This window comes from Oratosquilla oratoria, chromosome 28 (genome assembly GCF_046742065.1).
Source record: "Oratosquilla oratoria isolate Oo_2021 chromosome 28, ASM4674206v1, whole genome shotgun sequence".
In the NCBI taxonomy this organism is placed as follows: domain Eukaryota; kingdom Metazoa; phylum Arthropoda; class Malacostraca; order Stomatopoda; family Squillidae; genus Oratosquilla; species Oratosquilla oratoria.
In genome coordinates this window covers 42136510-42152195 of record NC_134804.1, presented here as the reverse complement: position 1 = coordinate 42152195, position 15686 = coordinate 42136510, and positions in this window count along the sequence as shown.

Here is a 15686-nt window from a genome sequence, read left to right as displayed (position 1 = left end):
CATATGCTCTTCTCTGTCAACTTTGAGGAAAAACTGCTGAAGTTTTTGGGTTGGTTGCATAGGTTGAAATTATATTCCATGTCAAGGATAATATGATGACCGTTCAAAAAACTTCTTTATTAAAAAGGTGGGGGGTGGGATTGTGTTTTAGTGACTGACAACAGGTCAATCCTCCTATTGACCCAGGTCTCTAGCAGTAGACCCATTCACAAGTGGCAGCAACTGCAGGATTGGTCTACAAGTCATGCGAAAGATTGTTGTCTGGGTAGGGACAATAGGTGCCTACTCAATGGTGGCCTGCCATCAAACCCTATAAATTTGGAGGTGCATTGGTACAGGAGATTCACAGCTCCAAAATAGCTTGCAGTAAACACCAGTTGGTCACTTCAGATGTTTTGGGTAACTATTATGGGGTTGTGTAGTGCAGCATTTCTTGTGATTGTATCTGTGGTCAAGCCTCTTGATAAAGTTTGAAAGCAGGATGGTAGTGGTATCAAAGCAGCCAAGCTATTGTGGCTCTTATCTCGTCACAGGAAAAACATGTCATCAGGAGTGTAAGATGTATCTTGGCGTGCTTGTTTTGTTACTATATAGATTTGGTGTGCGGTGCAGATGGTAGGGTGTTTATGTTTTAGTTTGCTGCAAGTGTGTTCATTTTGTATTCCATTGGTGGTACCAATATAATGGATAGGATTGAAAGGTTTTGCGTAAAGTGTGTGCCTCTTGTGTTCATCTAGGGTTGTATATATAAATGTTCTGTTAGGGTGGCTTTAGTGCATCCCATAATCCAGAAGTGTAGTTTGTAGAATCGTGCATGGAACCAGCCCAGCAAGGCATAGTTGAGTGGTTTTTATGAACTATTGGATTAATTAGCTGGCTAAAACCTGACCTTGCTACAAGTCTTGTTTATTTTCTCATTTTCTGTTATGTGTGGGTTGAAGTACAAATATCAGAAGTAAGGGTTGGGAATAGTTCTTCCCAGTGGGACTTTGCTATTTGGTTTCAATGTTGTTCTCGATTTGTGTTTATCTGGAGTTTTTGTGATTTTAAGAGGAAGCTTCCTTTATATTGTCTTAGCCTGTTTTAGAGTAAGGAAGCCGAGTGATCTTGGTAACTGTTCTGCAGTTGCTATGCTGGGTTGTTGTTAATCAGTCATTTGTGAGGTTGAGTATTAATCCTTGGGTGACAGTTAGCAAGGGGATAAAATTTAGGTGAATAAAAGAAGCTAGTAGCCCCCAAAAGAGTGTAATTGCCATCAGGATAGATTATTAGCAAAAATTAACCTTTAGAAGATAGCAAAAAAAAATTTGTGGGCTCAATTGTTGGGGACATCATGCAATAAGGGGGAGAATTTTGGCATCTGTTCAGCATGAGAGGGAGGGTGGAGGGGAGTGTGTAGGGGATGGAATGGGTTGGAGTGGTTTTTATGCCTTTCTTTATGGCTACCCCCCCGTGTAAGGGGAAAAAAGCCTTTGGTATATGTATTAATCACAAAGAACCCACAATCGGAATAAAAGGAAACTTTAGAAGAAAGTGTAACCTATATTTCTGAAGAGGGCTATAGCTATTAGCCGAAAGATAGAAGTTGCACTTTCTTCTAAAGTTTCCTTTTATTCCGACTGGGTTCTTCGTGATTATTATAAGTGATATGTATGTTCAGCATTAGTCATGGTTCTACTTCAAGACACATATGTGGCCTTGTAGTTACAGTGTACCATTTTTTGTTCTGTCTATACATGTATGTATGCTATATACCAAGAGCTTTTTTCCACCTTATAAAAGAGGTAGTCATATCGAAGGTACTTGCTCCCACCCATTCCACTCCTTTCTATTACCCCTTCCTCTCATCTTAGCTCCTCATGAACGAGAACCTAGGTGTTATGGCATTGTTGTGTCTTTTGTCACCAGTATTGCACTGTCTACAGATGATTCTCTTGTACAATTACCACATCATACAGAAACATTGAACAAATTACTCTCTGAAGCTGACAAATTCGGTTCTAAAATTTAAAATTAAGATGGCAGAATGACCATACAGAATCTGGTAAGTCAATAAATTTTGGGTGTAGTGAAGATGCATACCAAAGACCTATCCCCAGGGAGGTGGCAGTCAAAGCACATATACATTAAGATCTACTTACACTCCTACCTTGGCACATAAAATCTTCCATTGTCCATCCTGCTACAGTGCTCAAGGCAAAGGCAGTACAGCAAAGATAACCTTTTCCCAGCCAGAGCTGATTTACCCCACACTTTTACGAGCGCTGAATGGCCTACCGGCTCCGGCGCTTGGCCCTTGAGCCAAAAATTTCATAAATCAATCAACTACTTTTATGATAGGGCAACCCCCATCCCCATCCTTTAAGTTTTGTCATTCATCCAATACCAATCTTCCACCATTCACTTTCATCATAGAAGATGCAACATTTCTTGTGCTGTCCAGCACTAATTTGTTTCAGACACAATAGTAGTCTCTAAGATTGTGGGTGCCATCCAGATGGCTATGGCTAGAATTTTCTAGGTCTACTGCAAGAGAACAAGAGGTCGCAAATTGTACAAATGCATTGGTGGAATGGAAACTCTAATAGGATGGTTTGGTGGCACACAAGGCCTCGTTCTTGGTGGGATTTTAATTTATTTTTTATTTTTGTTAATTTTTCTTTTCCCAGCCCTGCACCATGATGCACTTTCCAGTACCAATTTTGCACTAATATCTCCAACACTGGTACTGGTAGCTTCCTCTACGTGTCTCGTCATCCTACGCCCACAGTGAACAGGAGCCCAGACGACAAAATTTCTTTAACCCTTGGAAGTGGTTGCAAGTCCTGTCAGTGTGTGGTATTCATTCTTGCATTTCTTCCAGTACAATATGGGAGGAAGTAGAACAGAACTAAGTTGGTACAGTCATGTTACAAGAATATACACAAGATTTTCATGGGAGGAAGCATATCTGCTGGTGCTGGGAGTGTAGGCAAAGAATTGAATGGGATGGATAAAACCACAAGAGCTTGTGATCAGAATGTTGAACTAGCAAAAAAGCATGCACGGGTGATAGGGATACAGAAGAATGTATAGACTAAGGGAACATCATTTCATGAAATGTGCATTGGTGATAAAGTTGCAGTATTGCATGGATTGGGTAGGGAGTAAGGGGCAAGGGAAGTGAAGACCCTCTGAAGACCTTCTCCCATGCATAATCACCTCGTGGTGAGAAGTGGTTGGATGGTGCTGGTGTCCAAAGTCTGTAAAGGAGTTCAACATTTTACAATGCCACATGACTTGACATGGTGCACATTGAACAAAAATGTACCAGTATGTCAGATTTGACTGATATATGCCTATACTATTATTAATTGAGGTACCCATTATTTTTATTTTACCCTCTTTCCGATTGCTGTGAAAGTAATTCGTAGGTGATTTGGAAGATCGGTAAAAAATATATGCAGGATCAGTTCTATGCAAAAGCCTGGAGTTTTCTCATCCATCACAATATTGAAGAACTTGCAGCATGGTACAAAGAATGCCCGTGACAGACTACCACAAGTTGTGATTTACAGTTTGAATTCTTAGGCATAGAATAGTGACAGGAAAATTTAGTGTTGACATATGCCAGTAAGGAATATGAAGCTTCCACAGGGTAGACATTTAACTCAAAACTGGTCACACTTGTTTCACTAAACAACTTTAGTAAACCAATGCATTTCTCATTGAAGGCTAGTGTTTGGTGAACTTTTGTATAAAGGGCACTTTTTGCAAGTATTTGTTCACAAATTACTCCTTCAATTTTTAAGGTAGACCTATATTGGATATACATACTAAGGAAGTGCCAGAACAAGTAAAAATAGAAGAAAAAAAAGCACATCTATACTTGGTTTTCAAGGTAGAATCCATATTTGGTATGTATATGGAAGATAGGCCAAAGTCACCCCATCCATGGCATAATTAAGGTGAGAGGTTTGCCCCAAAATACAGCTGACCTCCAGGACCTGGAATCTTAGTAGTAGTCTTTACAAGTCTCTGTGAGCCCTGATTGGGAGAGGGGCAAGCTTTCCCACTCAAAATAGCCCATACTTTGGTATGTATGCAATTGCCAGGAACACTTATGGTGGGGGAGGAAAGCATAGACGAAACGGACCAATGACCACCCAAGATGAAAACGAAAACCATCAAGAGGTGGACCTATAGTTTGGAGATGAGGTACAGAATGGTTCTGCTGCAGAGATGCCCAACAGCACCTTACACATAAATGCTCTTCACATCCCTCACCCCAGCACAGTGGTCAGATGTCACTTTCGTGAAAAATTATTCTTGAATGCTGATATTTGGTCAGAATTATTTCTTCATAAGTAATATTTTAAAAACATACTTGTGTGAACCATTGAATTTTTTTTAAGAATACCAAATTATAGTCATGAATAAAATTTTGTAGCATGAGCAATGTGACTGTCAATAACCCTACAAAATGGTAGCTTGCTATTAGTTTACTACAAATCTTGGTGGCTCTGTTAATCGGGGAAGGTTGTGTATAATGGAATGCATGGAGGGAGACTGAACAATAGAAGGAATGTTGCATCTGCACTTCATATTAGTAGATGAGGGTGACATAATGAAGCAGTTGGGTTAAACCAACTCCAGCAGTTGGATCTTGCATAAATGTAGCTCTTGTTTGAGGGGGTAGATGGTAGACAATTATTGCAGGGTGTTCTGTGAGGAACCCAAACTAGGTATAAGTATCTATAGCAGCCTACATAACTGAGTAGTCCCAATTAGGATGCACTGACTGCTGCTCATGGGAATGGCAAGATGCACCAAATCTATATTCCTTAAACCTAACCTGGCAGGAGCCCAGCAAGCATAAATGTAGTTCTTGTTTGAGGGGGGTAGATAGTGGACAGTTATTGCAGGGTGTTCTGTGAGGAACCCAAACTAGGTATAAGTGTATCTACAGCAGCCTACATAACTGAGAAGTCCCATTTAGGATGCACTGACTGCTTCTCATGGGAAAGGGGCAAGATGCACCAAATCTATATTCCTTAAACCGAACCTGGCAGGGGAGCCCAGCAAGGTAGAAGCATCAATCCCACCCTGCAACGTTTCATTTTCAGTGCAAGAAAAAGTTCCACTCCAAACAGAACAACCTATAATGTTAACATGAGAGCAAGTGCCCACCCTCCCAATAGAAGGCAATAATTGCTGCCATTGTTATAGCAGGCCCACTGTACCCATGATACCATAAGAAATATTACATTCTTGAAACTACCCAACTCTGCTAGCCACCAATGTGACCTATAAGTAGACAAAGTAGACTCCCTTGGACTACTCAAGATTCTTGCTTTTGAGATCTACCAACAATGTTTGAAGAACCTCCATCATACAGTAGAGGGAAGCAAGATCTTACTGGATTTAAAAAACGAGTTGAAGGGAAACCAACTGTTTCCCTGCCACTAACAAATTCACCTGGGTTTAGGCCAAGAGTGAGAAAGTGACAGACAATATATTCAGTCTCTCCCATTAACAGTAACTTAATTCTTCCAACTCCAAATTATAAGTCTTATGGTGGGGGCAGGAAATGGTGATCTCTAGAAACCCAAAGCCACAACCAACACAATAGGCAGTGTGGGTCCAGTATCACCCTGTGAGAAGGTAGGGAGTAGCACAACTCAGTAGCCTTACAGATCCACTCTGCTGACCCCATATATGGAAGGGGCTAGAAAAAATTACCTAAACATAGCCTTCCAAAGGCTAACCTGGTTAGAGAGTTGCCCATAACATAGTATGGGCAATGATAGAAATAGCCAAATATTAACAATGGAGGGAGCAACAGCTCTCCTAAAGCCAAGGTTAGTGACTCACTGTTGCATTCCTGAAGTGACCCACCAAACATGAGAAAATCCCCATGGTAACACCAGGCTAAGTACCCAATCTCCACTAAGGGTGGTTATTGTCACTGTGAATGTTAGCAACAGATCTAAGTACAGTACCATCCTGATACTACTTAAAGATGTTGCATTCCTGAGTGTATATATTCCTGCTTAACACAAAATTCTCCCATTCAAAAATTAAATACAATGGACCTACCATCATTGAAAGGAGGAAAGAGATACTTGATACTAACAGTCAGGTCATTAATGGGAGCAACTAAAAGATCACTTAGTTTGGGACGAGTCACGAGGTCTGGGAAACAAACTGAGAAAAAATAAACAATCATGAGATGAATCATCTGGAATAGATATGTAGAGAGTCTGCGCTAAAATCATAAATTAAAAACTAGGTATGATAGAGACAGGAACCCACAAGTAATAGTTCCTTTCTTGTATATTACAAGTGAATTCAGACGGAAGTACTTCTAAAAATTTCCAACTTGGCATCACAGAATATTCAATTTACATTTAGATTCCTTTACTGTTTACAAATTTATGGACCTGCATTGGTTAATCTACATGTTGATTATACAAAATTGATATAAAAAGTGCATAATCTATATATAGCTAATTCATGAGGACTGAAAGAATTTGGAAGATTTGAAGAAGAAAAAATCAACAAAATGGCACTATTGGCATCCATTCAGTCAGTCAATAAATCCAATGCCCCAGTTTGCAACTCCAAGGAAACTGGCTATAGCTACAAATTCTGTAAAGAGATGTTATGGAGCTGTTGATGAGTTGGCCCTTGAAGTGGTGGCACTGAGGTAGTTGAAAGAGGAGGGATCCCCAAAGGTGCACGCATCAACCCACCACCAAGAGCAGTTCAGTAATCCCATTTCCGTAGGAGAGAAGCCAAATGCTGAGTATGGGATCCAATGTATTTAACATTTTGTCCAGCAGGGCTTCTTCAGAAATAACATAGTGGACAAACATCTGACACTTACATAAGGAGTCAGGTGTTTGTCTACTGTTATTTCTGAAGAAGTCTTGCTGGCCGAAACGTTAAATACATTGGATCCTATACTCTGCGTTTGGCTTCTCTCCTACAGTGCTCTTGCAGTTGTTGCTGCTTTTACTCATTTTAATCCCATCCCCCACTGAGAGAGGCTGGTACCTAGTATCCAGAAGAGGCCCAATGTTCCAATCAAATAAAAATATACAGTAATACATGATACACGGTAATATAAAATGTGACTAGCTGATATCGTGTGTGTATGGTATGTGATTCACCACAGTCCTGGATTACATGTTGGACTAGTGATCAACAGCTATTACCTTCTGATCTATAGGTAATACCTTAAAGGCAGATGAACACCAAACTTCTTAACCATCAGAGTTGGAGTGGTCACTCACAGTGCAGTAATGCTGATTTGTTCCGAAGAATACAAACTCTTCGGTACTCCTTACACTAGGATACTCTCGCGTAGCGCGAATATTTCTACTGCGAAATTAAAATCCTCACTCTGTGGGTCTGGGCAACGCTTATCCTCAGTACGGGGCCCCATGGGGGCACGGGGGGGGGGGCCTTGCCCTCCACCACAAGTCTCGCACACTATAACCATTCTCTTCGCAGTAGTGACCGCGTTAACATCTCTCCATGTTTACGTCGGTGCCGAAAATCAAGCAATCCGCTTCGATTGTCGCCAGCTCACTCTAAGGACGCTAAGGAGTTCGTCGTCCTTCAATTTCATCGGGGTTTTCCCTACGCCATCCTGTGTCCTGGAATTTTAAGTGCTTCTCCATTCCCTGTATTATTCCCTTAACCGCCACCGGGTATCCTACCCTTCACTGTAAGTATGGAATCTGGTTCCAGTATTGTTGTGGTTTCGCCGCAAAGAAAATGGCCATAGAAAATGGCTTCCCTCTTCACCCCCCCAAAAACTGGGGAAGGCGGCCTACGGCTTCGGAGGAGACGAGCAATTCTCTCCCTCCTCCACGGCGTAGTAGACAGGAAGCCAAGTTGTCCTTTATTCCTTTAAACCTGGACGGTTAGCGTAGATGGACATGCGCCTCAGGCCACCTCTAGCTACCGTTCCTGTACGAGCTTTTCCCGGATGAGGTCGCTTGCGGCTTGCCCTCGCCCATCCCAGAAACTCAACAGTCGCCAGGAAGGTGGTACAACGCCACTTCGAGTCATTCTCAGGCCAAGTTGTCCTCTTCCTTCAACAAAGGACGGTTAGCGTAGTCGGACATGCGCGTCAAGCCACCGCTAGCTACCGTTCCTGTACGAGCTTTTCCCGGATGAGGTCGCTTGCGGCTTGCCCTCGCCCATCCCGGAAACTCAACAGTCGCCAGGAAGGTGGTACAACGCCACTTCGAGTCATTCTCAGGCCAAGTTGTCCTCTTCCTTCAACAAAGGACGGTTAGCGTAGTCGGACATGCGCGTCAAGCCACCGCTAGCTACCGTTCCTGTATGACATTTTTCCCGGATGTGGTCGCTTGCGGCTGCCCCCGAAACTCGACGCCGGCACGGACAAAGGGGGGGGGGGGGCAAAGAGCCCCTTAGTCTCTTCTACTCAGGAATCCCGCTGTACGCACAACACCCACCGTAGGAAGAGCTGGGTGATCAACGGTGCCCTTTCCATGCCCTTTGCTCACAGGGACAGAGATCAGGGACGAGGTTGCAGACGCGGTGTTTCTAGATGGCTTCCCCCCTCACCCGACACAAGGAGAAGGCATGCTACGTCGGCGGAGGACGCGGGCAGTTGTCTCCCCCCTCCTAAGCGTAGTAAACGGAAAGGTTGTACAATAGCCGCCCCGAGTCAGTCTCAGGCCACTTGTCTCCTGTTCCTGCCCACAGGGTGGTTAGCTCCGACGGGCACGCGCTGGCCCCCGCGAACCCCCCCGGGTACGAGATTTTTCCCGGATGCGTCCACCGGCCCCGCGACGCTGCCGGCGGCTCCGCCCCCCCACGGACAAAGGAGCCGAGTTCGGAGATTCGGAGCGCGTCGGCCTCTTCTCCTCCTCGGGTGGCCCCCACGTTCACCTTCCACCCGTCGTCAGACGAGCCGGGTAATCGCCGGAACCCTTTCTATGCCCGGTGGGCAGGAAGCCCGAGATGTGCCCACGCGCGCGTTCGTCGTGGGTGACTCGGCTTCGTCCAGAGGAGGCAGTCTCCCCTTGGCGTCTCCCGGACCATCCGCACCCAGGCGGGACTCAAGCGGACATTCCCCGGACCTCCTCCCCACTCTGTTCACTCGTCACTACGTTGAAGGAACAGATGGAGGCCCAACGGGAATTTTTCCGCGCTTCTCAAGCGCGGTTCGTGCACCGCACGGAAGCTCGTGAGGAGTCACCGCCCCCAAGGGCCCCCCTCGACCATCTTCCACTTGCTCGGCCCCCCTCTGTACCCATCAGTGACCGGGATGGTAGCGTGAGGTTCCTCTCTGCCCGTCCCGACCCCTCCTACGCCGACGACGATGTCCACAGCTCCGTAGGGGGGGGGGGCCACGCTCCCTTTCCCCTCCCGTTTCCCAGTCGGAATCCTCGATGGTGGTCCCACCTTCCTTCTCGGACGTCCTCGCGAGGGTTCGGAGGGCGAATCGACTGGGCCACCCGAAAGAAGAGGAAGCCACATTCGAGTCTGACATCTTCATGACGGCCAACTCTCAGAAAGCCCAGCCTCCTCCCCTCCACCTTCCATGGAGTACGCAGACGGCGAGAGCCATGGCCCAGGCCTCCGACGCTCTCGCAACAAGGACGACCGAGAAGACGCGTTGGCTTCCGGTCCCATTGGAACACCAGAAGCGCTTCTACACCCCATCGGGGTCAACCCTCGGAGCAGCCTCGATCCCGGCGAGGTTACCAGAGCTGGTTAGGCGGACGCCGAGTCGCTGCGCAGACGAAACGTCCTCCTCTCTGGCAGGGAAGTCAGCAACCACCTTCAATCACTGGCTCTGTCCCTGGCGGTGAACTCCTGGCTAGAACGCCTCCTTGCCTCGGCGTGGGGGTTCTTACCCGCACTACAACCCCAGGAAGAATGCGACCTCCAGGCTTTTTGGCAAGCGCGAGCAGAGCCCTGAAGCATCAGGTTTCCTGTCTCTCAACGTCCTGGGCCAACTTCGAGTCCCGCAGGAGAGACACCATCCTCGGGGACCCCAGTGACCCCCTCCTCAGGGAGATTTATGCTCACCCACACGCTGATTCCCCCGGATATGGTGGACTCCGAGATCCTAGACGCAAACATTATAGAGGCTCCGGACTCCCCCACAGGACTCCTAGGAATTCGCCAGCCCCTCTGCACAGGATAGGGGGTTGCCTCTCCCTCTACTGGAGAGCATGGGAAGAGGCCGGGGCGGAAGACTGGACCTACTGAGTCATTAAGACGGGCTATTGTCTTCCCTTTTCCACTGTCCCAAACCTCTCCCTCTATCCCATCCAAGTCAGCAGCTTCCACCCGGACTCGGCTCGCGGGCGGGCCCTAGCGGAGGAATCCTCCGTTTTGCTCCAGACAGGAACTTTAGTGGAAGTCTCGACTCCGGACCCAGGGTTCTTCTCACGGCTATTCCTAGTAGAAAAGACAACAGGGGTGTGGAGACCAGTCATCTATTTGTCTCCACTCAACAAGTTCCTTTTCCCTGACAAAGTTCCGAATGGCCTCCCCAGAGTCCGTAAGGGCGTCTATCAGGGAAGGGAACTTCATGGTGTCGCTGGACCTCCAAGATGCATTCCGCCCAGCTATGCCAGAACACCTGAGAATGGTCCTAACCTTTGTCCTGAAATTGGGCACAGTAGTCAACCCGGAAAAGTCAGATTTCTTACCAGAACAGAGAGTCACGTACCTGGGTATGGTCCTGGACTCCTCCCTAATGGAATCCTTCCTAGTAGGAAAGGGGATCCCGAATCTCGCTTCTCTAGTTGCACAGGCACTATCGACCAGGTTCCTGACGGCTACACAATGCCAAATCCTCCTGGGCCATATGGCCTCCATATAGAAATTAATCCCCTGGAGTAGACAAAGAATGCGACCGCTACAGTGGCTCCTCAAGTCTCAGTGGGCCCCGCAAGAGGGAGAACCCCTACAACACATCTCCCTCACCGAAGAAGTCAAGGATTCTCTTCTCTGGTGGAAGGCCCATGCAACCTTCTCATGGGGATGCCCCTCGGCCCATCTCCCCCCGAAGTCCTCCTGTTCTCCGATGCCTCCAAGGAGGGCTGGGGAGCCCACCTCAACGACGATCACATCAGCGGTTCCTGGTCCACAGTCGAGCGGACAGCCCATATCAATTGGCTTGAGTTGAAAGCAGTACTCCTGGCTCTCCGTCACTTCAAGGATCAAGTCTCAGGAAAAGTAGTGGGCATAATGTCGGACAACTCCTCGGTAGTACCCTACCTGAACGAGCAAGGGGGGCACAGTCTCCCAGGAACTATGCCTTCTGATGATGGACATCCTCAACCTAGCCAAGAATCTCCAGGTGTCACTCAAAGCCCGTTACATCCCGGGGAAGAGGAATGTCTGGGCGGACCACCTCGGCAGGAAGAATCAGATAATCAACACAGAATGGTCCCTCTATCGAGAAGTAGCGAACTTCATCCTCAGCAAATGGGGCTCCCCTCTAGTGGACCTTTTTGCAATGAGATGGAATCACCAACTCCCAATATTTCAGCCCTTTCCTGGATCCTCTGACAGCAGGAGAAAACGCTCTTCTGCACAGTTGGGACAACCTGGACTCCTACGCTTTCCCACCATTTCCCTTGCTCCAGAAGGTACCTCAGAGCAAGACACGCATCCTACCTTCGGATGACTTTGATCGCTCCTTGGTGGCCCGAAGCCCCATGGTTTCCGGACGCCCTCGAGCTAGCAGTAGAAGAGCCTCTGGCCCTTCAGGGAAGACCAGATCTTCTGTATCCACCCATCAACGGGCCTTGGCACAAGAACCCTTCAGCACTCAATCTTCACGCGTTCAGACTATGGTCCAGATCCTCCTAAAGAAGGGTTTTCCCAGAGAAGTGGTTGAGGACATGTCCGCTCCTATTTGCTCATCCTCAGCTAACCTTTATCAAGGGAAATGCGCCTTTGCAAATGGTGCCACTCCAGGAAGTTAGTCCCAGTTCGAGCCACCATTCCTGAGATCGCCTCCTTCCACGTCCTCAGGAAGTCCAGGAAGATCTCCCTCTCGGCAGTACAAAGCTATAGGGCAGCTCTAAATCAGGTGTTTTCTCTGAAGGGCATGGTCCTAGCCCTTTCACAGGAAATTTCCATGCTCTTCAGGCACTTCAAAGATCATGCCCCCCCCAGGGAAATCAGTTCTCCTCCGCGGGATGTGGCATTAGTCCTGAACTCTCTGAGGGGTCCCCCTTACGAACCTCTCCGAGAGGCACATCTGAAGGACCTCTCCTAGAGGACAGTTTTTTCTGCTAGCCCTGGCATCTTCCAAGAGAGTAGGGGAGTTACATGCCATCTCTTATAGAGTCGCCCATTCCAAAGGATGGAAAGAGGTCTCCTTCCCTTTCATGCCTCAATTCATTGCCAAAACAAAGATCCTGCCAAATCCGACCCTAGATTCTGGTCCTTTAGTGTTCCATCCTTAGACGAATTTGCAGGGGGAGAATAGACTGAAACAGTTCTATGCCCGGTACAAGCCATCCGGACCTACCTCAAGAGAACCGAACATCTTCGACCAGAATTAAAGTGGTTGTTCATCTCTACTAAAGGTAGCCCATCACTAAGAATTCCTTTTCTTACTGGACAATGGAAGTCATCCGCAGAGCCTGCGACATGGACCACACAGATTGCCCATGACCTGAGGGCAGTAGGGACCTCCCTAGTCATCAGAAAGAATCGGTCAGTCAACCAGGTTCTTCAAGCAGGTATATGGAAAAGCCCGAATACGTTCACTTCCTTTTACCTCAAAGAAGTTATGCGGGAATCTTTAGGGAACTTATCTTTGGGCCCCATAGTGGCCGCCCAAGAAGTCCTGAAAATGATATACCCCTCCTCAAGAGCACACAGCCGACCCTGACAACTCATCCAGGTTCTGGCTCGGCAACTGCAGGGATAACTTTCTAAAGTCCTTCTCATACTCTTACATTCCCTTACCTCACCCGCGGGCTCTCTAGCATTCCAAGGGAATCAATTCAAGCCCTTCAGTGGTACAAAAGTGATTATAACCTTTCTGTCTCCACTCCAGGGAACAGAAAGGGGTGCACTTCAAAGTGAGGGGAATGTATAGGGGTCTGGTCAACATAGTCTTAGCACACTAGATTTTCCTTACAGCGGTTTCCCAGGCTAGATAACAACTTCCTTCCCTCCTAAGTCCGAGTCTCCTAGTGTAAGGAGTACCGAAGAGTTTGTATTCTTCGGAACAAATGTAATTTTCGCAGGAAAATTAATTTTTCCCTGATACAAACCTGAGGTACTCCTTACCTTTAATGGCCCTCCTCAACCACCCCTCTAAACAGTTCCTTCTCCTTGCCTGACAACCTTGTGCTTAAATCATACCTGGCTCAGAGAATGGTTATAGTGTGCGAGACTTGTGGTGGAGGGCAAGGGCCCCCCCCTTTGCCCCAATGGGGCCCCTTACTGAGGATAAGCGTTGCCCAGACCCACAGAGTGAGGATTTTAATTTCGCAGTAGAAATATTCGCGCTACGCGAGAGTATCCTAGTGTAAGGAGTACCTCAGGTTTGTATCAGGGAAAAATTAATTTTCCTGCGAAAATTACATTTTTATTCATTCATTTCAGCCCTGGGTAGGTTGAACTCCGATCAATGAATTAGCTGTTGAGAAAGGTACCATTACAGTGTCAAGCCATGTGTGTGTGTGTGTGTATGTAAAAAAAATGATCACTTGATTTTATTCACTGCTGATTCTTTGGTGTTGGTCAATTATCCCCCCCCCCCAAAAAAAATATAATAATAATGATGATTTCATACATACATAATACCAACAGCTTCTTCCCCCTTAGAAGGGAGGTAGTCAAAGTCAAAGGCATAAATCCATTTCATCCCCACATACTCCACTCCCATTCATCCCCCTCCCTCTCTCTTTTCTCGACTCCTTCTGGATGATGGGTCATCCCTGCATCTCACCCACTGCCTTGGGCCAGAAGCAATGTAGCAAGATACAGCACATCCACAGCAAGGCCACTTCATTTAATTTCAGACAACTAATATATTACAATTATTATTATTATTTAGAATTAATTTTCTCATTTCATTTGAATCAACATTTTATTAATTAACTTACATATTTTATGATAATGTTTTACATTAGGTACTTCTGTATTATTGTCAACTAGAGAGCACTTTGTTCTCTCTTACCAAGCATTCTTTACAAATTTACTCTTCAACCATGGAACAAGAACAAAAATTGTTCAACATGAGATTGCCTCTTTCTCAGACACTTCTGTGTCTAGTCTGACCAGAATAATAATTGCCTTCATTTCCAGTGACTAGATATCTGCAGCCTCGTGGTGGCTGTCAGTTGTGCCAAGGTCTTCCTACTGACCTCTCTGGGAAAAAGTATGGAACATTGTTAGTGTTGTATTAGTGTGGACTGTTTCTGTCACCAGCTTATAGCATTCAAAGGAAGGGAGCAGTCATTCACTGTCAGCTCTCCTTGTGTGAAAACTTGGAGGAAATACAGTAGAAATTAACCAAGATCTTGGGTCCAGTCGAGAGATTAGAGAATGAGTATCAGCCCCCTTAAGGCTGCACCTCCTGATGGAGATAGGAGTGTTGATTTATTTATTTATTTTTTAAGGTGGATGATAAGAAAATGCTTCTCTCTTGACACCCATCTTGCTAGACCACCACTTGCAGATACTCGTATTTGGTCTCTAACCAGAAGTCTTTCCATAACCCTTGGCTCCACGTGGACCACTAATTCAAGCTCAGCTGTCTGGAACAGCAAAAAAGCAAATTGCTATTTTGAGTGCTAAACATGCCTCCTGACAAAAACAGTTGTCAAAGGGCATGTCAGTAGCCTTAGTAATCTGAAGTCACACTTTAGGAATGCCCACCCTTCTTTACCCATATAGTTTAAGGAGGATATCAAGGCTGGCTCAAGTCATGACAAGCATCACTCCCCGAAAGCAGCAGCACGTGCAATTCTGTCCCTGCAACTCCCAACCTGTCTATCAAGGTCTGGAGGACCACCATAGGCAAGTCCCTGGGTTTTGCCAGTTTTGGCACTGCAGTATACCAGTCCACTGTTGACAAAAAGACACACTGTCATTTTCAATACCTTACTCCCACTCCAAGTGATCAAGTCCAAAGAGTTTGTTGACCTCGTCAGGACACCCGACACAAAAAAAAAAGAAAAATAAAAAAATAAAATCTATTGTGTTATATCACAAGTGCAGTGATGACAAATAATAATCAGTTAAGAAGTATGCTATTAAAACTTGATGGACTGATGTACTTGGTAACCACTGGCAACTTGCTGGATTGCTCACAATAAGTGATAATTTTTATCATGTAATTCTTATAAACAGCTATAAACACCTATTCTACTGATTATGTTTACTGTACACCTTTGAGTAAATACTCATCAGCATGAAATCAAAGAAAATTAAATGTGTTCTTATGAGTTTCTTCATTTTAGATCATTCTTTTGTATGACAAGCTCACTGGATTGTCCCAACCACTAGGGCCACAAAACATATTGTCCTCAACTTTACCTGTGTGACTAATCATCACACGCTTCATAATGATCATGGTCCTGGTCCATGAATACTTTAAATATTCAGGACAAGGTTGTTATAGGAACCACTAATGATTAAGAGGCCCAATAATTAAGGCTTCCACCCAGTATGGTGGC